Genomic DNA, 26133 nt, shown 5'->3' with positions numbered 1-26133 from the left:
ATGAACAGGGGGGGGGGGAATAGAAATATAGAAACATAGAAGTCTGACGGCAGAAAAAGACCTCATGGTCCATCTAGTCTGCCCTTATACTATTTTCTGTATTTTATCTTAGGATGGATATATGTTTATCCCAGGCATGTTTAAATTCAGTTACTGTGGATTTTTCTAGCACGTCTGCTGGAAGTTTGTTCCAAGGATCTACTATTTCAGTAAAATAATATTTTCTCATGTTGCTTTTGATCTTTCCCCCAACTAACTTCAGATTGTGTCCCCTTGTTCTTGTGTTCACTTTCCTATTAAAAAGACTTCCCTCCTGGACCTTATTTAACCCTTTAACATATTTAAATGTTTCGATCATGTCCTCCCTTTTCCTTCTGTCCTCCAGACTATACAGATTAGGTTCATTAAGTCTTTCCTGATACGTTTTATGCTTAAGACCTTCCACCATTCTTGTAGCCCGTCTTTGGACCCGTTCAATTTTGTCAATATCTTTTTGTAGGTGAGGTCTCCAGAACTGAACACAGTACTCCAAATGTGGTCTCACCAGCACTCTATATAGCAGGATCATAATCTCCCTCTTCCTGCTTGTTATACCTCTAGCTATGCAGCCAAGCATCCTACTTGCTTTCCCTACCGCCTGACTGCACTGTTCACCCATTTTGAGACTGTCAGAAATCACTACCCCTAAATGGCATTAAAACTTAATTGAGACCTGGTAGGCTTCAGAGAGCATGAAAGGATTTGCAGACTTTTATGCTGCCCAATCCCGAAGGACTCAGGGCGGCTTAAAACAACAATATAAATACAAAAACAATAAAAAGTAGTCAAATTTACATTCTAAAACTATAAAACCCTGATTAAAAACCCATAACTAACCAATCACAACAACATGCATGCATAAAGTGACCAGACATCCCACCTTCAGTGTCCCATTATCATTCAGTGCTTTTGAATGATTTTCCCCGCGTCCTGCGGTGTTTCAAAAATGTCTTGATTTTGGAATGGAAGAGAGGGACGGCCAGTGGTGGTGGTGGGAGGTCAGGAGGGGAGGGGCATATTTCAATTATAACCCCAACACCTCTGCTGGTGTTACCCACCCCCCCAGTCTTGAAGCCTGGCAAAGTTTGCAAAATTTTGGAGCCAAACGCACACAGCCCTCCCAGGGAGGCACTGAGCTTCTGACCTTTGGCTTTGGAGGTGGTCCCTCCCGCAGCTGCAACGCCCCGCCCAGCTGGAGGTTCCCTGGCGGCGGTGGCAGGTGAGTTTTGGGGCCCGGCAGCGGGCATTCCAGCTGCCTAACCTCTGTCCTGGTCCACCTAGCAGGCCAGTGCCAGCCCCATGCCCAGCGCAGTGCCAGCATGTACGGCGTCCAACTACTACCATCGGTGCCTCCACCCTGGAGCTCCCGCTTGCAGCCGACCGCACTGTTGCCACCCCACACCTACTGCCCAGTGCCACTGCTGTCAGTGCCCTCCCGCTCCTACTTCAACCCATGCTTGGCGGCACTGCCTTTGCTGCCCACCCTACTGCCCTGCGCCCACCAGAGCTGCCTGGCCCCACTACCCTTGCAGGCCCAACTCAGGCCCGAGCCCTTCCCGCTGCCTAAGAGCTAAAACGGGGGAGTCGGCTGCGTGGTGTATGAGAGAGAAAGAGAGAGAGAGAGAGAGAAAGAAAAAAGATAGCAAGAGAGAGCGCAAGAGAGAGAGAAAGAGAGAGTGAGACAGAGAGAAAGAGAGCAAGAGAGAAAGGGAGAGGGGGAGAGAGAAAGGGAAGAAGGAAGAGAGAAAGAGAGCGAGAGGGAGGGAAGGAGTGGTCAGCTGTGGATTGAGGAGAATGCCCAAGTTGCACATTCTCTCCATGGGATGGACAGACAGATGGGATAGTCCTTGGGAGGAAAACTCACGGCCACTCCATCTTGTTGGGGTTGAGTCTGAGCCTGTTAACACCCATACAAACCCTAACAGCCTCCAGACACTGGCACATTACTTCCACTGCTTCACTGAGTGGACATGGAGTGGAAATGTATAACTGAGTATCATCAGCATACTGATGGTAACTCACCCCATGCCCTCAAATGATCTTACCCAGTGATTTCATGTAGATATTAAACAGCAGGAGGGAGAGGACTGGCTGACGGGACTTGGAGAAAGCTGATGTTTTTTCTATCCTGCTCCACAGAGTTGGTTTCTAACAGAAAACCATTTGAAGAAACTAGAAACATTTGAAACTAGAAACATTTCTAGTTTTGAAATGAAACTAGAAACATTTTAAACAGGCTGTTATGTATAAGCTAAGTTAACAAAATTGCAAATGAGGGAGATGATAAGCCACCTGGGAAAGCAAAGGGAAATCACCAAAGCCATTAAAAAGTGAAAGTTAGAATATTGTGAACATGTGATGTGTCATCCAGAAAAATATGTCATCCTTCACTTAATCCTCCAGGGAAAGATTGAAAGGAAACGAGGTCCAGGCAGAAGAACATCATGCTTAATAACTTAAGGAGCTGGTGTGGACAAAACTCAGCAGCATTTTTTCATGCAGTTGTTGACAAAAATATGTTCGCAAACATTATTGCCAACATTTGATGATGGATATGGCACAACAACAAGAAGGATCCAGTTCTGATCACCACAGTACAAAAAAGGTGTTGATCACCACTGTACAAAAAATATGCTGTAGAAAGGATGCAATGAGCCGGGGTGGCGCAGCAGGTAGAGTGCTGTACTGCAGGCCACTGAAGCTGATTTGTAGATCTGAAGGTCAGCGGCTCAAATCTCATCACCGGCTCAAGGTTGACTCAGCCTTCCATCCTTCCGAGGTGGGTAAAATGAGGATCCGGATTGTGGATGCCAATGTTCCCTCTAATTTTTTTTCGGTGTGGGCGGAAAAGTATAGTGTCTGAGCGGCAATCCCTTTGGGACTGGGCGGCATAGAAGTATAAATAAATAAGTAAACAAACAAACAAACAAACAAACAAACAAACAAACAAATAAATAAATAAGAAAAAATCCCTTCTTTTTTATTAAAAGAAATTAATAATAAAACAAAACCAAAAACTATTACTATTACAGTGATCCCCCGATTATCGCGAGGGTTCCGTTCCAAGACCCCTCGCGATAATCGATTTTTCGGGATGTAGTGGTGCGGAAGTAAAAATACCATCTGCGCATGCGCGCCCCTTTTTCCATGGCCGTGCATGCGCAGATGGTGTTTTTACTTCCGCACCTGGGAAGACCCAGCAGCTGAGGAGCTGCCTGCCTGCCCGCTTGTCCACCGCTTTTCAGCTTGTCCGCCGCTTGTCCGCTTGTCCGGCCACCGCTTTTCCGCCCGCCGCTTGTCCGCTGCTTTTCTGCTTGTCCGCCGCTTGTCCGCTTGTCCGGCCGCCGCTTTTCCGCCGCTTGTCCGGCCACCGCTTGTCCAGCCGCCACTTGTCCGGCCGCCGCTTGTCCGCCACTTTTCCGCTTGTCCGGCCGCCGCTTTTCTTGTCCGCCCGCCGCTTGTCCGCCGCTCTGGGAGTTGAAGACCCAGGGAAGGTTCCTTCGGCCGCCCAGCAGCTGATCTGCTCGGCAGCGCAGTAGCAGCGAGGAGCCGAAGATGGGGTTTCCCCGTTGCCCACGCAAAAGGGAAACCCCATCTTCGGCTCCTCGCTGCTACTGCGCTGCCGAGCAGATCAGCTGGTGGGCGGCCGAAGGAACCTTCCCTGGGTGCCGCCCGCCGCTCGAGAGCAAGAGGGGGAGAGATAGAGAAAGAGAGAGAAGGAAAGAAAGAGATGAGAGAGGGAGGAAGGGAGTGTGAGAGAGGAAGAAGCAAGAGAGAGAAAGAGAGAGAGAAAGAAAGATGAGAAAGGAAGGGAGTGACGTCATCGGGTGAAAAAATCGCGATATAGCGTTTTGCAAAGATCGAGATCGCGAAACTCGGGGGATCACTGTATTTATTTATTTATTTATTTATTTATTTATTTATTTAGATTTGTATGCCGCCCCTCTCCGCAGACTCGGGGCGGCTCACAACAAAGTGAAAAACAATTTATAACAAATCTAAATTTCTACTAAAAACATTTTAAAAACCCCATTTTCTAAACACACATACATACACACATACCATTCATAAATTGTATATGCCCGGGGGAGATGTCTCAGTTCCCCCATGCCTGACGACACAGGTGGGTCTTAAGGAGCTTACGAAAGGCAAGGAGAGTAGGGGCAGTTCTAATCTCCGGGGGGAGTTAGTTCCAGAGGGTCAGGGCCACCACATAGAAGGCTCTTCCCCTGGGGCCCGCCAACCGACATTGTTTAGTTGACGGGACCCGGAGAAGGCCCACTCTGTGGGACCTAATCGGTCGCTGGGATTCGTGCGGCAGCAGGCGGTCTCGGAGATATTCTGGTCCAGTGCCATGAAGGGCTTTAAAGGTCATAACCAACACTTTGAATTGTGACCGGAAGTTGATCGGCAACCAATGCAGACTGCGGAGTGTGAAACATGGGCCTACCTAGGTAGGCCCATGACTGCTCTCGCAGCTGCATTCTGCACGATCTGAAGTTTCCGAACACTTTTCAAAGGTAGCCCCATGTAGAGAGCATTACAGTAGTCGAACCTCGAGGTGATGAGGGCATGAGTGACTGTGAGCAGTGAGTCCCGGTCCAGATAGGGTCGCAACTGGTGCACCAGGCAAACCTGGGCAAACGCCCCCCTCGCCACAGCTGAAAGATGGTTCTCTAATGTGAGCTGTGGATCGAGGAGGACGCCCAAGTTGCGGACCCTCTCCGAGGGGGTCAATAATTCCCCCCCCAGGGTAATGGAAGGACAGATGGAATTGTCCTTGGGAGGCAAAACCCACAGCCACTCTGTCTTATCCGGGTTGAGTTTGAGTCTGTTGGCACCCATCCAGGCCCCAACAGCCTCCAGACACCGGCACATCACTTCCACTGCTTCGTTGACTGGACATGGGGTGGAGATGTAAAGCTGGGTATCATCAGCGTACTGATGATACCTCACCCCATGCTCTTGGATGATCTCACCCAGCGGTTTCATGTAGATATTGAATAGCAGGGGGGAGAGGAACGACCCCTGAGGCACCCCACAAGGGAGAGACCTCGGAGTCGACCTCTGACCCCCCACTAACACCGACTGCGACCGATATTACTATCTTCTCCTCTTTTTCCATCCCTGTCTCCTCCCCCCTTGTATTTGTGTGTGTGTGTGTGTGTGTGTGAACTCTTGAACCATTTCCAATAACAGGTGAGCTATTGGAAATGGTTCAAGAGTTCACACACGCACACACACACACACACACACACAAACGGCTGGGTTTATTTTCCTTTGTTATTATTTGGGTGTTTTTTACCATATGCTTTAAATCAAGAGTCATTTCTCTCTCTTTCTCATTCTCTCTCCCCCTCTTGCTCTCTCTCTCTTTTTCTCACTTTCTCTGTCCCTCTCTTTCTATCTCTCTCCCCCTCTTTCTCTCTCTTTCTCTGTTTTCTTTCTCTCTCTCTTGCTTTCTTTCTCTCTCTCTTTCTCTCTCTCTTGCTTTTTTTCTCTTCTCTCTCTTGCTATCTCTCTCTCTCCCCTCTTTCTCTCTCTCTCTCTCACTTCTCCCGCGGCGGTGGCTGCAGCTTCTCCTCCTCCTCCACTTCTGCACTCCCAGCCAGGGGGCTGCGAGAGAGGGTTTTCTCCGCCCCACCCCTCTCGCAGCCCCTTTGCTGGGAGCGCTTTCCTCCCGAGCTTTCAGCAAGGGGGCTGCAGTAGAGGCAGGGCAGGCGTTCCCGAAGAACTCAGAGAAAGCGCTCTCGCAGCCCCCTCGCTGAAAGAGAGAGAGGGAGAGGGAGATTTCTCTTGCACATACGCCCAAAAATTTTGGACACAAATTAAAAGAATAATGGACCAAGTCATATCGACAAAGATCACAATCAAACCAGAACTGTTCCTTCTAGGCATTTTTAGACATAAATTAAACAAAGAAGACAGATACCTTATTATCCAAATACTGACGGCCACCAAGCTAACATATGCACAACATTGTAAAAAAGAAGACACCCCGACAAACTTAACCATTATTAGTAAAATCATGGAATGCGCTGAAGTATCAAAAATAACAATGGAAATACAAAACAAAAACGATTCAGAGTTCTACAAGGCCTGGGAGAAGTGGTACAGATGGTTATCTAATTTTAAAAACAATAAAATAAAAACCAATTAAAACTCCTTAACATAAATCAAGAGGAAGATATACACAACAGAAATTCTGATCAAAACTGACACAATCTCTGTCTGAGTTCAATCCATCCGATAACTACTGACAATATACTAATAACATAACTCACAAATCAACAAAATTAATAAACATAACCAAACTAAGTTGTCACAATACATATTCCTGCTAGCATGCAGGTACTACCCCCCTTTCTTTTCTTATCTCATCTAAAATCTTTATTATAATACCTATCTATCAATGCATATAGCAAAGCTCTACTTTATTCTTAAACTACTATATTTTATAGATATAAGACTATGTAAATATGAATATTGAACATAAAATAATTATCTATAGATAAATGTTTGAAATGAATCTACAACAATACAGTATATATATGCTACTGTATAAAAAGATTGCTTGCCTCATACCCCTCCTATCTTTCCTTTTGTATTCCCATCCCCTTTCCCCATTCTTAATAAATTAATAAAGTATATTTAAAAAAAAAAGTTTGGGGACCCCTGCCTTATATTCACCAAATGAAGAGGAATATTACATATGGTAGGATTCAAAAATCTATCATTTAGTGCCATCTAGTGGTTGGAGGAAATATTGCAGTCGGTGTAAAGATGTTTTTGTTAAATGTTGGACTTGGTGGAAAGCATATGTTATTTATTTGGCCTTCACATTTGTTTTTCTATGAAGAAAGGAGGTTACCAGCTACGGCATGGAAGGAAGGAACATTTGAGATGAAATAAAAGAACTGACTGAAAATACAATGGATAACACTATTTGAAAAGAGGCTTAAGACACTACAAGAAATACAGATATGGAATATATAGATGGCAACAATAATGTAAAGCAGAGGAAGAAGACTGAGTTCTATCACAAAGCTATAAATTCTAAAAAGAAAAGACTATGCAATTAAATGAATTAGAATTATTAATGATTTAATTTTATTGGAATATATTATTGAAAAGGAAATAAGAGATAAAGAATGCTAAAATGGAATGATTGATTAAGGAAGAGAAAATTGAAATGGTTATGATTATTATGGATGTGAAAATTGAAAATGAAAATGGTTATGATTATTATGGATGAGAAAATTGAAAAAGGATGTGATTATTATAGATGATTAATATTTTTATTAATGATTGTAAATTACTCAATTGTAAAGCTGTAGAAATATTTAAAATAAGAAAATCTTTGAGAAGATGAAAAGTAGTTTCTTCTACAAAATCTTCCAAGGTTATTTTAAAAAAGACAAGACTGTTTGAAATTCAAATTCAGATTTAGATTTAGAAATAAGAAAAAAGATTGTAAATCTTTTGATGAAAAATATCTACAAGATACATTTCTTGCAAACACAGCAAGCCAATACTTAAATATATGAGATGATAGTTAAGACCTTGCATTTTGAAATCTATCAAGATTTTTATGAGAAAAAAGAAACAGAATTACATGTAAAAATCACAAACGTTTTTAGATCTGCAAACTTAATATTAAAACTTCTTGTGGCAAAAGTATTCAATTTAAACTTTGCTGGTTTAAATTTTTATCATTTGAAAATGAAACTTCCAATCTAGTTAAAATGCTAGGGAAAGCTTTTAGCATGAGATGAGTAAAAAGTCATTCAAAGGTTTAAACCACATGACATTTTTACAAAGAGTATGTAAATTTACATACTGAGATAAGCATTCCTTGGTGTTTTTCCATCGTAACTATTGTATTTTTACTTCAAAAAAGTTTGTCAAAAACTGGGTGAACCCTATAAACTGAATGCGGCCGAGGCCGCCCAGCATCCCTCGGCAGGAAGCTGGCACCTCAGCCCTGGGGATGCCCCCGAAGGCAGGAGATTGGAGTGGGGACTGATGGAGCCAAACCCCCTCCCGCGAGATGATCAGCACCCCACTGTGGGCCTCCTCTGTGGCTGAATGCACCGAGGGAATCCTCCTTGCGAATGGCTCCTGAAAGCTCTACTCTGCACCCAGCAGCAAAGCGTCACCTTCCAGGGTGGCAGGAATGTGCAGAATGCAGCTGCGAGAGCAATCATGGGCTTCCCCAGGTATGCCCATGTTGCACCAACACTCCGCAGTCTGCATTGGTTGCCGATCAATTTCCGGTCACAATTCAAAGTGTTGGTTATGACCTTTAAAGCCCTTCATGGCACCGGACCAGAATATCTCCGGGACCGCCTTCTGCCCCACGAATCCCAGTGACCAATTAGGTACCACAGAGTTGACCTTCTCCGGGTCCCGTCGACTAAACAATGTCGTCAAGGTCTTTTGGGAGAGTAGTTGTGTTATCGGTTGTGTTGAAAAGTTTTACATCGTCGACGAAGTGGACACAGTTGCTTGTGATGTAATCGCAAAGGTCATTGATGTAGAGAATGAAGAGCATTGGTCCCAGTACACTACCTTGGGGAACACCGCTTTTAACTGGGACGGGGTGGATATGGTGTTTCCTATTTTGACCACTTGTTGTCTGTTTGACAGGAATGCTGTAATCCAGCTATGGAGGGATCCTGAGATGCCATAGGGTTTGAGTTTTAGGAGTAGTTTGTCGTGGACCACTGAATCAAAGGCTTTGCAGAAGTCAATATAAATTGCATCTGTAGATTTCCCTTGATCTAGATGAGTTGTCCATATATTTTTTCAGTGGAGAAGCTGCAGGTTGCAGGATAGTTTTTTTTCTGAAACCAAATTGTTTGTTGGAGAGCAAATTATTAGTTTCTAGATGGAGATTGATTTGTTTATAATTGATTCCATGACTTTGCATGGGACGCAGCATAGTGAAATTGGTCTGTAGTTATCTACAAGAGAGGAGTCTCCTTTTTTGAAGATGGGGATGACCATTGCTTTTGACCATAGCTTAAGAAGTGTGCTGGTTCTGAAGGATTTTTCAAAAATTATGCTTAGTAGTTCAGCTATGGCAGAAGAGAGCTTTTTTAGGAAGTAAGCACATAGACCATCTGGTCCGACTGATAGAGAAGGTTTAAGGTCATGTAATGCTTTTCCAACTCGGTCTTCAGTGAAGTCTATTTGGGTTAAGTCGTTGAGGGAGTTTGAGGTGCAATTGATGAAATTGGGAGATGAGCCATTGCTGTTAACAAAGACAGAACCAAAGAAAGAGTTGAGGAGAGGAGCTGTATTTGAGGATGGGTCTGGCAAAAGTTTTGTAAGCTCTGGTAAGTAGTGTGAGATTGCCAGAGCAGAAGCTACGTAGGATTAGGTTTACAACTCTTGAAGCCTTCTTGGCTATATTGTTGCAGTGGGCTTTGGCACTTAAATAATTTGTTATTGGTATACCAAGGTCTTTAACCGAGTGGGGATTATCTGTGATAATTTGATTATTCAGTTCGTATTTGGAGTTCAGATTCTTCTTCCCAATGTGTAGGACAGAGCATTTGCTAGTTGAGATTTGGAGTTGCCATGTGTTAGACTACTCAGAAACAGCATCAAGCTCATTGTGTATTGGACAAAATAAAATAAATAAATAAATAAATAAATAAATTTGGCGGGTCCCAGGGGAAGAGCTTTCTCTGTGGCGGCCCCGACCCTCTGGAACCAGCTCCCCCTGGAGATTAGGACTTCCCCCACCCTCCTTGCCTTTCGTAAACTTCTTAAAACCCACCTCTGTCGCTAGGCTTGGGGGAATTGAGATATCTCCCCCGGGCCTATACAATTTATGTATGGTATGTTTGTATGTATGTCTGCTTAATAATGGGGTTTTTAAAATGTTTTTTAAATTATTAGATTTGTTATAAATTGTTTTATTGTGTTGTGAGCCGCCCCGAGTCTACGGAGAGGGGTGGCATACAAATCTAATAAATAAATAAATAAACAAGGGGAGCATCTTCCCCTGGGTTAGCCAGTCCCGGCAGAGACAGTGGCGGCAGCGGCGGCTTCCCTTTCAGAAGCAGCAGCAGCGCTGGAAACATCATGTCCATGTCCCCCCCCCTCCACTGCTGTCATAAGTGTCTCCACCAGGATTGGCTAACTCAGGGGCATGTCACCCTCATTCCTGGCGGTGTCCCCGGAGAGACAGAAATGAAGGGAAAGAGAGGGGGGAAGTGAGAGGGGGAGGGAATGTGAGAGAAAAGGAGAAAGAGAAAAATGAGAAACTGATGGAGGGAAAGAACAGGGCAGAGGAAGAACAAAGAAATGAGGGGGGGGGCAGAGAAGGAAAAAGAGAGGGAGAGGGGAGAGAAAAACAGAAATGAGAGGGAGAGCGTGAGAGAGAAATGAGAGAAAGATTGAGAGAGAGAGAATGAGGGAGAAAAGGGAAACAAATGAGAGAGAGAAGGGGAGAGAAAGAAAAAGGGAGAGGAAGAGGAAAGAGAGACAAAAACAGAAATGAAAGTGAGAAATGAGAGCAAAAAGAGGGGAGAGAGAAACAAATGAGAGCAAAAAGGGGGAGAGAGAGGGAGAAGTACACAGAAATGAGAGAGACCTGGAGGGAGAGAATGAGAGAGAGGGAAAAGAGAGGGAAAGAGAAGTGGAGAGAAAGAAAGAAAAGGGAAAGAGAGAGGGAGTGAAAGAGAGAAAGGAAGGAGGAAGGGAGGGAAGGAAAAAAGGAAAGTAGGAAGGTAGACATTTCCCATAGAAAACACCAGGAGCCACAAACCCATCCACTCGTTGCTGGAGAGGTTACTATTACACTGCACACCAAGACAACAGTTTTCCCCCGAACGCCATCACTCTGCTAAACAAATAATTCCCTCAACACTGTCAAAATTTTTACTAAGTCTGCACTTCTATTTTACTAGTTTTTTTCCTCATCATTCCTATCACCCATTTCCTCCCACTTAGGACTGTATGATTGTAACTTGTTGCTTGTATCCTAAAACTTTTATTAATATTGATTGTTTCTTCATTACTTATTTGACACTATCACAATCATTAAGTGTTGTACCACATGATTTATTTATTTATTTATTATTTAGATTTGTATGCCGCCCCTCTCCGCGAACTCGGGGCGGCTCACAACAAGGCATAAACAAATCGTACAAATCCAAATAGATTCAAATAAATTTAAATATTTAAAAAAGTTTAAAAAGAACCCCAATATACTAACAAGTACACACACAAACATACCATACATTAATTGTACATGCCCGGGGGAGATGTTTCAGTTCCCCCATGCCTGACGGCAAAGGTGGGTTTTAAGAACTTTACGGAAGGCAGGGAGAGTAGGGGCAGTTCTAATCTCCAGGGGGAGTTGGTTCCAGAGAGTCGGGGCCACCACAGAGAAGGCTCTTCCCCTGGGGCCCGCCAACCGACATTGTTTAGTTGACGGGACCCGGAGAAGGCCCACTCTGTGGGACCTAATGGGTCGCTGGGATTCATGTGGCAGGAGGCGGTCTCGGAGGTATTCTGGTCCAATGCCATGAAGGGCTTTAAAGGTCATAACCAACACTTTGAATTGTGACCGGAAATTGATCGGCAACCAATGCAGACTGCGGAGTGATGGCGAAACATGGGCATACCTAGGTAAGCCCATGACTGCTCTCGCAGCTGCATTCTGCACGATCTGAAGTTTCTGAACACTTTTCAAAGGTAGCCCCATGTAGAGAGCGTTACAGTAGTCGAACCTTGAGGTGATGAGGGCATGAGTGACTGTGAGCAATGAGTCCTGGTCCAGATAGGGCCGCAACTGGTGCACCAGGCAAACCTGGGCAAACGCCCCCATTGTCACAGCTGAAAGATGGTTTTCTAATGTGAGCTGTGGATCGAGGAGGACGGCCAAGTTGCGGACCCTCTCCGAGGGGGTCAATAATCCCCCCCAGGGTAATGGACGGACAGATGGAATTGTCCTTGGGAGGCAGGACCCACAGCCACTCCGTCTTATCCGGGTTGAGTTTGAGTCTGTTGACACCCATCCAGGCCCCAACAGCCTCCAGACACCGGCACATCACTTCCACTGCTTCGTTGACTGGACATGGGGTGGAGATGTAAAGCTGGGTATCATCAGCGTACTGATGATACCTCACCCCATGCCCTTGGATGATCTCACCCAGCAGTTTCATGTAGATATTAAATAGCAGGGGGGAGAGGATCGACCCCTGAGGCACCCCACAAGGGAGAGACCTCGGAGTCGACCTCTGACCCCCCACTAACACCGACTGTGACCGGCCGGAGAGGTAGGAGGAGAACCACTGAAGAACAGTGCCCCCCACTCCCAACCCCTCCAGCCGGTGCAGAAGGATACCATGGTCGATGGTATCGAAAGCCGCTGAGAGGTCAAGGAGCACCAGGACAGAGGATAAACCCCTGTCCCGGGCCTGCCAGAGATCATCCATCAACGCGACCAAAGCAGTTTCTGTGCTGTAACCGGGTCTGAAGCCCGACTGCTGGGGACCTAGATAATCGGCTTCTTCCAAGGACCGTTGGAGCTGGAGCGCCACCACCTTCTCAACAACCTTCCCCATAAAGGGAAGGTTGGAGACTGGGTGATAGTTATTAAGTACGGCTGGGTCCAGGGAGGGCTTTTTGAGGAGGGGGCGCACGAGCGCCTCTTTATAGAGAGTTGGAAAAACTCCCCTCCCCAAGGAAGCGTTGGTAATCTCCTGGACCCAGCTCCGTGTCACCTCCCTGCTCGCCGAGACCAACCAGGAGGGACACGGATCCAGTAAACAGGTGGCGGAACTCACAGATCCAATGGCCTTGTCCACTTCATCAGGTGTTACCAGATCAAACTCTTCCCAGACAGGTGGACAAGTACGTGCCCCAGTCACCTCGACTGACTTGTTGTCAGTCGACTCTGTTTCCCAATTGGAGTCGAGATCGGCCCGGATCTGAGCGATTTTATCAGCGAAAAATGTGTTAAAATCCTCAGCACTGCTCTGCAAGGGCTCCCCAACTCCCCCCTGATTAAGAAGGGAGCGGGTCACCCTAAACAGAGTGGCCGGGCGGGATTCCACTGATGCAATCAAGGCGGCATGGTACGCACATCTTGCCGCCTTGAGCGCCACTTTGTAAGTCTTAATAAAAGCTCTTACAAGTGTTCGATCAGATTCAGACCTACTCTTCCTCCATCGCTTCTCTAGACGTCTCTTCTGGCGTTTCAACTCCCGGAGCTCCTCGTTGAACCATGGAGCTCTACGGGGTCTAGCGCCACGGAGAGGTCACAAAGGCGCAATCCGGTCAAAAGCCTCCGCTGCGGTCTTGTTCCAGGCTTCCGCAAGAGACTCTGCCGAACTGTGGACAAGTGCCTCTGGTATAACCCCAAGCGCCGTCTGAAAGCCCTCTGGGTCCATCAGGCGTCTGGGGCGGAACATCTTAATTGGTTCCGCCTCCCTGCGGGGAAGGATTGGAGCCAGGAAGTCAAGCCGTAGTAGAAAATGGTCTGACCATGACAAAGGCAATGCTTCTAAGCCCCTTAGTCTCAGACCATTACTCAGTTGCTCGGAAAGGAATACCATGTCAGGTGTGTGCCCTCCCTCGTGAGTCGGACCCCGTACTACTTGAGTCAGGTCCATGGCTGTCATGGTGGCCATGAACTCCTGTGCCATGAACTCCTGTGCCAAGAAAATGGAGTGGCTGTGGGTATTGCCTCCCAAGGACAATTCCATCTATCCATCACACTGGGGGGGGGAACCTTTTGACCCCCTCAGAGAGGTTCTGCAACTTGGGTGTCCTCCTTGATCCACAGCTGACATTAGAACATCATCTTTCAGCTATGGCGCGGGGGGTGTTTGCCCAGGTCTGCCTGCTGCACCAGTTGTGGCCCTACAGTGAGTCTCTGCTCCCGGTCACTCATGCCCTTATCACCTTGAGGTTCGACTACTGCAATGCTCTCTACATGGGGCTAACTTTGAAAAGCGTTCGGAACGTAAAAATTGTGCAAAATGCAGCCGCGAGAGCAGTCATGGGCTTGCCCAGACATGTGCATATCTGTCCAACACTCAGCAGTCTGCATTGGCTGCCAATTGGTTTCCAGACTCAATTCAAAGTGTTGGTTATCACCTATAAAGCCCTACATGGCATGGAACCAGAATACCTCCGAGATCGCCTTCTGCCACATGAATCCCAGCAACTGGTTAGGTCCCACAAAGTCACCCTTCTCCAGGTTCCGTCAACTAGAGAATGTCATTTGGTGGGGCCTAGGGAGAGAGCCTTCTCTGTGGGGGCCCTGGCCCTCTAGAATCAGCTCCCCCCAGAGATTTGTACTGTGCCTCCTCGCCTTCTATGAGAGTCTGAAAACTCACTTATGCTGCCAAGCCTGGGGCCATTAGATCTTTGCCTCCGGGCTAATGAATGTGTTGAGACAATGTGGAGTGGGATTTTTTTTAGATTTTTAATTAGTTAATTGGATTTAAGATATTGTGTGCTGTATATTTTTTATGTTGTGAGCTGCCCTGAATCCTCAGAGAGGGGCGGCATAAAAATCCAAATAAATAAATGAATGAATGAATGAATGAATGAATGAATGAATGAGTAAATGAATAAATGAATAAATAAATAAATAAATAAATGAATAAATGAATGAATGAATGAATAAATAAATAAATAAAAACTCTTTGTGATTATGGCATAGTACATAAACTCACAAAAGTAAATCATTCATCAATAATCTGAAGGAGAAAGAGAAAAGCCCAGGACTGTCAAGATAAGTATACACAATCAATTGGTGCATGAAACTCGGGGGTAGGAGAGCCAAAACATTTTGGCTGGCCAAAAACAAACAGGACCTGTTTTTTCCTAGTTAACTGCTATTTCAGGTCAAAGTTGCTATTGAATTTTGAGGTATTCTTTATGCATTCAGAAGCTTATTCCTCAATCATCCACCCATTTTCTTCAAAAGACTGTTCAGAAAAATGATAAGCATGTGGGGCATTAGCATTATTTCGCTTCTTGTCACATTAAATTGTTTCTACTTGAATATCTCAACACTTCACATATCAACCTGTTCTGACTGAAAAGTTCTTCTTGAGGTCTTGCCTGAACCTTCCTTTCTAATAATTTTAGTTCTGGTCATGTTCTCTGTTGCAAGAGCACATGTCCACTTTTCTTCTGTATGACAACCCTTCAAATATTTGAAGAGGCCTATCACATCTTCTGTAATTATCTAGACTGAAGATACACAGATCTTTTGTAAATTCCCCATTGTGCTTGGTTTCCCGATTCTCCCCCAACTGGCCAGCCTTTTTCTGCACTTGCTTCAATTGTCATTGTCCTTTTTCAATTGAATTGCCCAGAACTGGACACAATATTCCAATAACAATATTCCAATATTCCCGCTCTCGGGAACTACGGGCCGAACTCCGGAGACGTTGTGACCAAGGTGAAACTAACCTCTACATTGACTACCGCTCTGATTGCATCAGGACCAAAACTCATAACCCTCCCTTCATCTCCAAACCCACTGTCCCTCCTCAACCATCCCACATCTCTCCACCCACCATCCCTCATCTACAAACGGACCCCCCCCAGCACTTCAAGCAACGAATACGATAGCGCACCTCTTACTACCTCATTTCAATCCAATTTCAACTGAACTCAATCCAAACTCACCCCTGATCACAAACTCAATCTCAAATGTAAACTAATCAATGCAAGAAGTATATTTCTGAATTCCTCATCCTACTTGACACCAACTTATTTGACTTAATCTTTGTTTGTGAAACATGGCTGACTTCTTCCTATCCTGACTCCTTCATCACACAAAGTGACTACCTGGTCTTCCGGTCTGACTGTGAATCCCGCAGAGGGGGTGGTGTAGCCATATTCTACCAAAGCTCACTCAATCTAAAAAGCATTCAAGTTGCACATGATCTTATCCTCCCTGAAAGCCTACTTTGTGACATTTCCCTCAACACTACACTCCGTTTCCTACTGTGCTACGGAGCTCCAAACCATGACATTACCCATGCAACTAAACTAACCTCCCTCCTAACTTGGGTAACCTCCTGCCCCCATCCCATTATCTTCCTTGGTGACCTCAACCTACCACACATCAACTGGTCACTAAACGAATGCTCCACTGAACCTATACATATCGCCATCAATAACGCCGTCACCAGCCTAGGACTGGAACAATTAGTATCAAACAACACCAGACTCAACAACTGTCTCGACCTCATATTCTGCAACAGCAAAAGTGCTATCTATGGACTGCACACAAAAGAACCCTTCTCCAACAGCGACCACAGTACGATCAACTTCAACCTCAACCTACATCATCTAAACCAGTGTTTTTCAACCAGTGTGCCGCGGCACACTAGTGTGCCGCGAGACATGGTCAGGTGTGCCGCGAAGCTCAGAGAGAGAAAGAAAACAAGAGAGAGAGAAAGAAAGAGAGAGAGAGAGCAAGCAAGCAAGCTAGACAGAGAGAAAGAAAACAAGAAAGAAAGAAAGAGAGAGAGAGAAAGAGAGAAAGCAAGAGAGAAAGAGAGAGAAAGAGAGAGAGAGAGAGAGAGAGAGAGAAAGAGGGAGGGAAGGTGGGAGAAAGACATAGAGGTAGGTAGGGAGGGAGAGAGAAAGAGAGCAAAAAAGAGGAAAGAAGGAAGAGAGAAAGAGGGATGGAGAGAGAGAGAGAAAAAGGAGAGAAAGAGGGAGGGAGAGAGAAAGAGAGCAAAAAAGAGGAAAGAAGGAAGAGAGAAAGAAAGAGGGATGGAGAGAGAAAAAAGGGAGAGAAAGAAGGAGGGGGGGAGAAATAGAGCGAAAGGAAGGAAGAGAGAGAGAGAGAATTTTTTTGTCCAAACTTTTTTTAGCCGCTCCCCCCCTTCTCAATGTGCCCCATGGTTTTGTAAATGTAAAAAATGTGCCGCGGCTCAAAAAAGGTTGAAAATCACTGATCTAAACACTCTCCAGAATAACGTGGCTCAATTTTAGGAAAGCCAACTATGATCTCATAGATGCCAATCTCTCAATCCTTAACTGGCAGTCCTTGTTCTCTAACTGTATCACCACTGATGATCTCTACAATATGTTCTTACTCCAAATCAAAAGGCTTATAGAACTACATGTGCCACTCACTTCTTCCAGAGGTAAACGAAAAAATAACATACCTGTCTTAATAAAGAAACTACAAACAAAAAAAAGATCCCTCTGGTGTAGAAACAAAAAAAGCCCAGTAACCAACTTTAAAGTCCGCTACAAAAGCATATGCCAACGAATAAAAGCAGAATGCCTCAACTATCACAGCAAACAAGAGGAAAGCCTCCTTCGCACCAAGTCTAACCGAGCTTTGTATAACTTTGTCAACAACAAATACAATAACTCCAGACCTATTCCACCACTCGTAGGACCCAATAACAAAGAATACCATGATGACCCATCCAAAGCCAACCTCTTCAACTCTTTTTTTGGCTCTGTTTTTGTCAACAGCAATGGCTCTTCCCCTATCTTCGCAAATCGCACCTCAAAGCCACTAAAAAACCTAACCCAAATCGTCTTCACTGTAGACCACGTAGAAAAAGCAATCCGTGACCTCAAACCTTCCCTATCTGCCAGACCAGACGGCCTCTGTGCATACTTCCTAAGGAAACTTTCTTCTGCTCTTGCTGAACCCCTAAGCATTATCTTCCAAAATCCTTCAGGACCAGCACGCTCCCCAAGCTGTGGTCAAAAGCAGTAGTCATCCCCACTTTCAAAAAAGGAGACCCTTCACTAGTGGACAACTACAGACCAATATCTCTCTGTTGCGTCCCTTGTAAAACCATGGAATCAATTATAAATTGATCAATCACCCTCTACTTAGAATCTAATAACCTACTCTCAAACAAACAATTTGGATTCAGAAAGAAATTATCCTGCAACCTACAACTACTTCACTGCAAAAACATTTTGACTACCCAGCTCGACCAAGGAAAATCCATTGATGCAATTTATATAGACTTTTGCAAAGCCTTTGACTCGGTGGTCCACGACAAACTACTCCTAAAACTCAAATCCTATGGCATCTCAGGACTCCTCCACAACTGGATTACTGCATTCCTGTCAAACAGGCAACAAATTGTCAAAATTGGTAGCGCCATCTCCACGCCCGTCCCTGTCATAAGTGGCATTCCCCAGGAAAGCGTACTGCGTCCTACTCTCTTCATTCTCTACATCAATGACGTCTGTGACCATATCGAAAGCAACTGTGTTCTTTTTGCCAACGATGTGAAACTTTTCAACACCACTGACAACACACTCACTCTCCAAAAAGACCTGGACTTTGTCTCAGACTGGTCTAACACCTGGCAACTTCAATTATCAACCAACAAATGCTCTACTCTCCACATCGGCAAAAAGAATCCAAACCGCACATACAAACTGAATAAACAATCTCTCACTGCCACCCTCACTCAGTAAAAGACCTTGGAATACTAATATCGAATGACCTTAGTGCTAAAGCCCACTGCAACAATATTGCCAAAAAAGCTTCTAGAGTTGTTAACCTGATCCTACGCAGCTTCTGCTCAGGCAATCTCACACTACTCACAAGAGCCTACAAAACTTTTGCCAGACCCATCCTAGACTACTGCTCATCTGTCTGGAACCCATACCACATCCCAGACATCAACACCCTTGAAAATGTCCAAAGATATTTCACCAGAAGAGCCCTTCACTCCTCCACTCAAAACAGAATATCCTACGAAAATAGACTAACAATCCTGGGCCTAGAAAGCCTAGAACTACGGCACCTAAAACACGATTTGAGTATTGTCCACAAGATCGTATGCTGCAATGTCCTACCGATCAATGACTACTTCAGCTTCAATCGTAACAACACAAGAGCACGCAAAAGATTCAAATTTAATATGAACTGCTCCAAACATGACTGTAAAAAATATGATTTCAACAATCGAGTTATCGAAGCATGGAACTCATTACCGGACTCAATTGTGTCAACCCCTAACCCCCAACATTTCTCCCTTAGACTCTCCACGATTGACCTCTCCAGGTTCCTAAGAGGCCAGTACGGGGCGTATATAAGTGCACTGGTGTGCCTTTCATCCCTTGTCCAATTGTCTTTCCTTTATCTCACCTATCATATATATTCTCTTTCTTTCATATATCCTCTCCTCTAAGTTCACTTTTACCCTTATATATATTACTACATGTCTATTTTTCTTCCTATGTATTTGTGTATTGGACAAATGAATAAATAAATAAACATTATTATGGGGAAATCAATGGGAGATATTCTTGGATCTTGATTAGCTTCCAGTAACTAGGAAATGTTTTTTGCAACATCTAAGCGGAAACAACAATTCTGTTACACCAGGCATATGTTGTATAATCTGTATTACACCCAGTGAGTGGTTCCTATGGGTACAGTCAGGTACGCAGTACCGGTAGCAAAATGTTGGTCAAGTACACAGCACCAGTAGCAAAATTTTGATTTTTTTTTCTTTTTTTCCCTTCTGGGGTCTGGGTATATTTTTCCTATCGCAGTAAATGAGGTTGAATGTGTATAATTTTAGAAGAGCCGTGTGTGTGTGTGTGTGTACATACACTTTATATAGTAGATAATCAGGGGTGGGTTACTGCATGGATGGGGGGGGGGAACGCAGTGGGGTAGTGAAAATGGAGTTCCACCCCAAAGCACCCGATTTACACTGAAAGATGTTGAAACAAAATGCATAAGCCACACCCACAGTTTGGTAATAGAAATTTTGGTAGCCCATCACTGACTACACCTATATTTGCAATAAAACAGACTGCAATCTGTCCACCTAACAATTAAACATTATGTGAACACAGATACTGATCATATAATAAGATATGAAAGTAACAAAAGAATGGCATGAGTAGGTGTTGAAAACCATGATATTGCACATACATATTAGGGTTACTATTTGGATGTCCATCTATTAGGCTGTATCCTTGAAGAACATGCTTAGCTAAACAATTCTATTTCAATACAAATTTAGGTTAATATATTCAGAATAGACAAATATGAGCAAATAGTATGATGGCGATCTAGAAAAGAATAATTTTGGGTTGCACTAACTGAAGTATTGTGTTACATCAGAAAGTAATGATTTTGAAGTAACATATTTCAGTTATGGGCCTCATCCCTTGATGGATATAATTGCTAATATTTTAACTGTGATTTGAGTCCATGGTTTACAGGTTGCTTTTTCAAAATTGTGCACCCAACTCAGGCTGGATTCCTTTGGTTCTGTCAAAATGCCACAATTAAGAGGCTGGGCGATTCTCGCTGGGCTGATAGTTGTGGTGGTGGGGAAGGGCGAGAACACCGCCTCCCAGCTGGGTGTGCCTGTGCAGAGTGCAGCCACGCCCACACGCTGCTAGGCAGCGAATTCGCCATCTCCGGGCCGGAGAAGAAGAAAGAGGCTGGCCCGATGTCCCTGCTGGCTGGGAGGGGCTGGGCGCCGCCTCCCAGCTGATTTGGCAATTCGCCAGCGCGGGAGAGCTCATCGTGCCATAGTTGGCTCGTAGGGGATGCTGGGAGCTAGGGGAGGGGTCTGCAGGCCTATTTCAGGGTCTGCACTTTGCCCCCTCTCCCCTTTGCTTCCTGCTCTCCTCCTGGTCACTAATGGCAAAAATGGGGCGGAAAGGGTGCAGCAGCAACTGTGTGTTCTCCCTTGGGCATCTCTTAAAAGGTGATGGACTCCTTCGTCACACAGCTCATGCTTCCTCCACAGACGGAGCGGTGGGAAGGAGGAGCCCTTGGGGCTCGCCTACGTCACTTCCGGTTCCGGGTCATGGTAGTGACCCCTCCCACATGCTGGGCGTGGCTTTTCTGTTTGGGTGAAGGTGTGGCACGCTTCACCCTGACCAAGCAAGGAGTTCGCCCATAGGTTGCCCAGGTATGTTATTGTTCAGGTATTCCACCCCATTTATTTCCCTCTGCAGGTCTATTACTGTAATCAATAAAGTGACACATTTTCATCCAGCTCTTGTGTTCGAGTGTTCATTCCCTGTCCAGCGCAATAGGACTTTTAATTAAGCATTCATTATAATTCAAAATAAACAGAATCCAGCTGTTAAAAGTAAAAGTTTTGTATATGAGTTATGTATAGATTTCTGAAGTAGACTACAATTCCTCTGAATTGTCCAATAGATTATACATTCTACGCTATTTCCAGATGATGAATGTTTATGCATGTGTTGTCTCTTCATAATGGGAAATACAACACTATATGATTCTGTGTTTCATTCATAAGCTCCTTTTACTTGTATGTTAAATTCATGTTTACAAGTGTCTATTAATTACCAATCATAAATGAATCACGTGACATTTGAAAAATATTATCATAGACATTGCTTATTTTCCATTACACATCTCTCTTTGGAAAATATATTACTCTTTTTCCCGGAAAATAAACATCCTGAAAATAAGCCCCAGCATGTTTTTATGTGAGTATCTACATAATAATAATAATAAGCCCTCCCCCCAAAATAAGCCCTACTTAAGAGCTTGCACACCTGGCCACCTACCCATTCCATCTGGTGGTTTGTGGTGCTGTGGCCATGAGGTGGGGGAATGGAATTTCCCAAATGGCCTCCCACCAGTTTACCCCACTTCCTTCGCAGCCAGGCTATCCAGTCCCCGAACAAGAGCATCTTGTGACTCACTGCTCACAGTCACTCATGCCCTCATCACCTCGAGGTTCGACTACTGTAATACTCTCTACATGGGGCTACCTTTGAAAAGTGTTCGGAAACTTCAGATCGTGCAGAATGCAGCTGTGAGAGCAATCATGGGCTTCCCAAGGTATGCCCATGTTACGCCAACACTCCGCAGTCTGCATTGGTTGCCGATCAATTTCTGGGCACAATTCAAAGTGTTGGTTATGACCTATAAAGCCCTTCATGGCATCGGACCAGAATACCTCCGGGGCCACCTTCTGCCGCACAAATCCCAGCGACCGGTTAGCTCCCACAGAGTTGGCCTTCTCTGGGTCCCATCGACTAAACAATGTTGTTTGGTGGGACCAAGGAGGAGAGCCTTCTCTGTGGCGGCCCTGACCCTCTGGAACCAGCTCCCCCCGGAGATTAGAACTGCCCCCACCCTCCTTGCCTTTTGTAAAGTTCTTAAGACTCATCTCTGCCGTCAGGCATGGGAGAACTGACACATCTCCACCGGGCCTATACAGTTTACACATGGAATGTTTGTGTGTTTGCTTGCTTTTAATAATGGGGCTTTTAGTGTTTTTTAAATTATTAGATTTGTTCTTACATTGTTCTTGTTATTGTTGTGAGCCGCCCCGAGTCTACGGAGAGGGACGGCATACAAATCTAATAAATAATAATAATAATAATAATAATAATAATAATAATAATAATAATCACTAGCAGCCATGTGCTGCAAGAGCCATGGCCACTGCCCCACATCTTCTTTCTCATGATCGCAATAGAACAGAAGGCTGAGCGGTGCAACAGTACCGCAGTTGTGAGGCAAGGCAGATGTTGAGGCATAGATTGCCTGGCTTTGGGGCCCTGAGGTAAGTCGGTGCAGGGTATGTGTTCATACATGTGTATCCAAATACTTCTTAATTAATTGGCTCTGGGGGCAGGGCAAAGTGATGTAAACAGTAGCTATGTAATTAGAAAAATGTATCTTAAGATGACTTCACACAGAGAAATCCAAGGATGACAAAAGAGAAGATTAATTGAACAGTGGGCTCACTTTCTGATTCCATAATTAGCAAGGTTGCAATCTGGGTGGTTCTAAAAGGCTGCAATGTGCAATGTGGTACAACATGATGCAATATATTTTATATTGGATGCTGTGTCCTCATATCATCCTCAAACATTAAGCACCACAATGTAAGCAGATAATATGGAATGAGAGGACATGCAGAAGAACAAGCAAAAGATAACTAGCATATGGGTTTTCTTATCTCTTCTGTTAAGTTCTTGTACTGAAGAGGCATGAGGCAAACTTGTGACTAACAATTTTTTATTACAAGCAAAGTAAATCCAGCAAAAGACCAGCCCAGCAAGCTCTCTTAAAATAGAGAGCTGCCGGCTGGCTGAACCAATCAGCACTTTTTATTTTCCTGCTGTGCAAATTGGACCTTGGTGGAAGCAGTTTGCTTACATTCAAATCCTAATACATAACCCTTCCCCATTGGGTTCAGTCCAACACATTTAAATACATAATCGTTCAAATACGTAGGATGTTGTGGAAACCTAGTTGACCTGCACAGCATAGCTTTCTCTCTCTGACTCATGGGTGGGTTCCAGCCGGAACGGGGCGGAACCCTGTTCCAGTAATGAAATTGAAGCTGCGCGCGCAGCTCCAGCTAATTTGTTTTAGTTACTTCCGGGATTCCCCGATCACTGGCATTTTTTCCCCAAACAAATCTTCTGCGCATGTGCAGGAGATTGATTGATGAGCCAGCAGCTTCCTGATTCGCTGGCTCGTCAATCATGCCCACCCACCTAACCTTGGCGCGCACAGACTCCTGCCGGAACTTGCTTTGGCTGATTGTGTTGGTTGCCCTTAGCCATTTACAAAAAACCCCTTTTTTATTTTCATTTGTTAGAGAAGGAGAACCGCCGCTCAGTTAAGTGTATTATTTAATTGGATTTAATTGGATTCTGGGCCGGGAAGCTGGGCGGAGGAGTGCTTTATTTTTTATTTACCTATCTGGTTGCTGGCCACATGGTTGAGAAGATGGGGGGGAGCTGCTCTTCCTCCATCCCCCCCCATTGTCACAGCCCCATGTGGTGCCCCTGTGAATTTCGTTTTATTTTCCCGCCCCGTGTTGTCCCCTGTGAATTTCTTTATTTTTGCCACCGTTGCTGGCCATGTGACTGAGAAGATTGGGAGGAAGCAGCTGCCACCCCAAACTTCCCAGCCACGTGGCCAGCAATGGTGGGAAAATAAAAAGAAATGGGGCTGCAACAATGGGAAGTGGGTGGGTCAGCCGAGGCTGGGGAGGGGAAGGGGCGCCCACCACTTCCTCTGGCTTTCACAGGATGGTGGTGGTGGTGGCTCACCAGACCCCCTCAGCAGCCGAAGGAGGTGGCAAAAGGGAGCTGCTGCCGGTGCTGGCACTGAAGAGGCTGAGGCTGGGATGGTTGTAGTGGGATGGGCTGTGGCGGGCCGCAGGACCAACACGGATGCCGAGCCTCAGCAGCAGCCGTTGCCCACCACCGACCCAGAGAGTGCCAATGCCCTGGCCTCAAGAAGAGTCCCGGTGAGTTGGGAAAGCGCCGGGTTGGAGGAAGACCCGAAAATCCGCTCCGCTTGGTGGCTGTCCCACGGCGGCTGGGCAGCCCTCCAGCACAGAGAGCAGCGATGCCGAGGCCAGCCTCAACAAGAACCCTGGTGAGTCGGGAAAGCACCGGGCTGGGGGGCCGCCTGGCCGCCATGGGGTGGCTGCTGAGTGGAGCAGACTCACTGGGGCTCTTCTTGAGGCCAGGGTATTGGCACTCTCTGGGCTGGCAGTGAGCTGCGGGAGCAACATGTATGTCGAGCTTTCGCATCAGCCATTGCCCACTGCCGGCCCAGAGAGCACTAATACCCCGGTCTCAAGAAGAGCCCTGGTAAGTTGGGAAAGCACCAGGTTGGAGGGCCGCCCTGCTGCTGGGGGGCGGCCGCTGAGCGGAGCGGATTTTTGGGTCTTCCTCCAGCCCAGTGTGTTCCTGACTCACCGGGGCTGTTCTTGTGGCTGGGGCGTTGGTGCTCTCTGGGCCGGTGGCAGGCTGCAGGAGCAACACGGACGCTGAGCATCAGCAGCAGCCATTGCCCACCGCCAGCCCAGAGAGCGCCAACGACCCGGCCTCAAGAAGAGCCGGGCTGGATGAAGACTCGAAAATCTACTCCGCTCAGAGCCCAGAGAGCGCCGATGCTGAGGCCGTCCTCAACAAGAGCTCCAGTGAGTCGGGAAAGCACCAGGCTGAAGGGCTGCCCTGCCGCCGTGGGGCAGTCGCCAAGCACAGCGGATTTTCAGGTCTTCCTCCAGCCCATCCTGGCTGGTCTTCTGGCGCAGCCCATCCTGGTCTCGGCCTCTTCAGCGCCAGCACCAGCAGCTGCTCCCTTTTGCTGCCTCCTTCAGCGCACTCTTCCTCCCCCGCCCCGCTGCCCCGTCACCTCAATCGGAGCTAACTTAAGGAGCCAACTTGTTGTTATGCTTGGATCCTTTAAAATTTTTTAAAAAGATTGTGCCATTAAGCATTGCCATTTGGAATTCCATATTATAATAAAGGATTACTGTATACAGTAGATCTGCCATTGGACCTGGGTAAAAAAACCCTACCTTTGGTAAGCCATTTATGAGCAATATGGATCTAGCAGCTTTTGAGGATTTGTTCATGAAAACAAGTGGAAACATCCAGTAGGATTAAACATATCATCCTTATTATTATCACACGTATTCACAGGTGGCAGAACACTGAGCTTAAAAGTATTGTATATTGATTTGCCAAAGAAAATGTATTTAATACAACTCTGCACAGGGCTTTTTTGATTTTTCTTCTATGCCATTTTGGTCCATTTTAATTAAACTGCATTTTTCCTGATTTTATACCATGTTCTACTTATATTGATATATGAAATATGGTCATGTTTTGATCAAATGGGCCAAAAATATAGTGTATGCATTAGTTTTATATTAAACTCCTTAATTGAACTTGCTAAACAATTCAGAAAATCACAGAACAACCATGTATACATTCATCACATTCAGAAAATATTTGTACATAGAATTGATCCAGAAGATTTAGAACTTAGATTAATATTCAGTTTCTCAGTACTAAATAGTACTGAGTTTAGGAGAGATTTAAAATACTTTAAAAATAAATTAAGTTAATAAATATTTATTTAGATAAAAAAAATTGCAAACATTCTGATAAAAAATGAAATTTGGTTGATTCTGTGAATGAAATGCTAGAAGCAAATGTTAAACTATGTTCTAATGAAATTTCCTTTCCAAATACTTGTTGAAAACTCCCACCTGGTCACATGACCGACAAGCCACTCCTACCCAGTTACCTGACCATCAAGCCACACCCACAAAATAAGCCACG

The 26133-nt window shown here is 45.3% G+C and overlaps 1 protein-coding gene across 1 annotated transcript in view; it reads right to left on the bottom strand.

Moving 5' to 3' along the window:
* Positions 1-3930: 3930 nt before the first annotated feature.
* The window catches only part of LOC139175661 (veficolin-1-like), a 940898-nt gene continuing 918695 nt past the window's right edge, over positions 3931-26133 (bottom strand). The window contains exon 9 of the transcript XR_011560551.1: positions 3931-4533. The gene's annotated coding sequence lies outside the window, so the exon portion shown is untranslated. The remainder of the gene's footprint in view (positions 4534-26133) is intronic.

This window comes from Erythrolamprus reginae, chromosome 1 (assembly GCF_031021105.1).
Source record: "Erythrolamprus reginae isolate rEryReg1 chromosome 1, rEryReg1.hap1, whole genome shotgun sequence".
NCBI lineage: Eukaryota > Metazoa > Chordata > Lepidosauria > Squamata > Dipsadidae > Erythrolamprus > Erythrolamprus reginae.
This window is presented reverse-complemented; position numbering and strand designations above follow the sequence as displayed.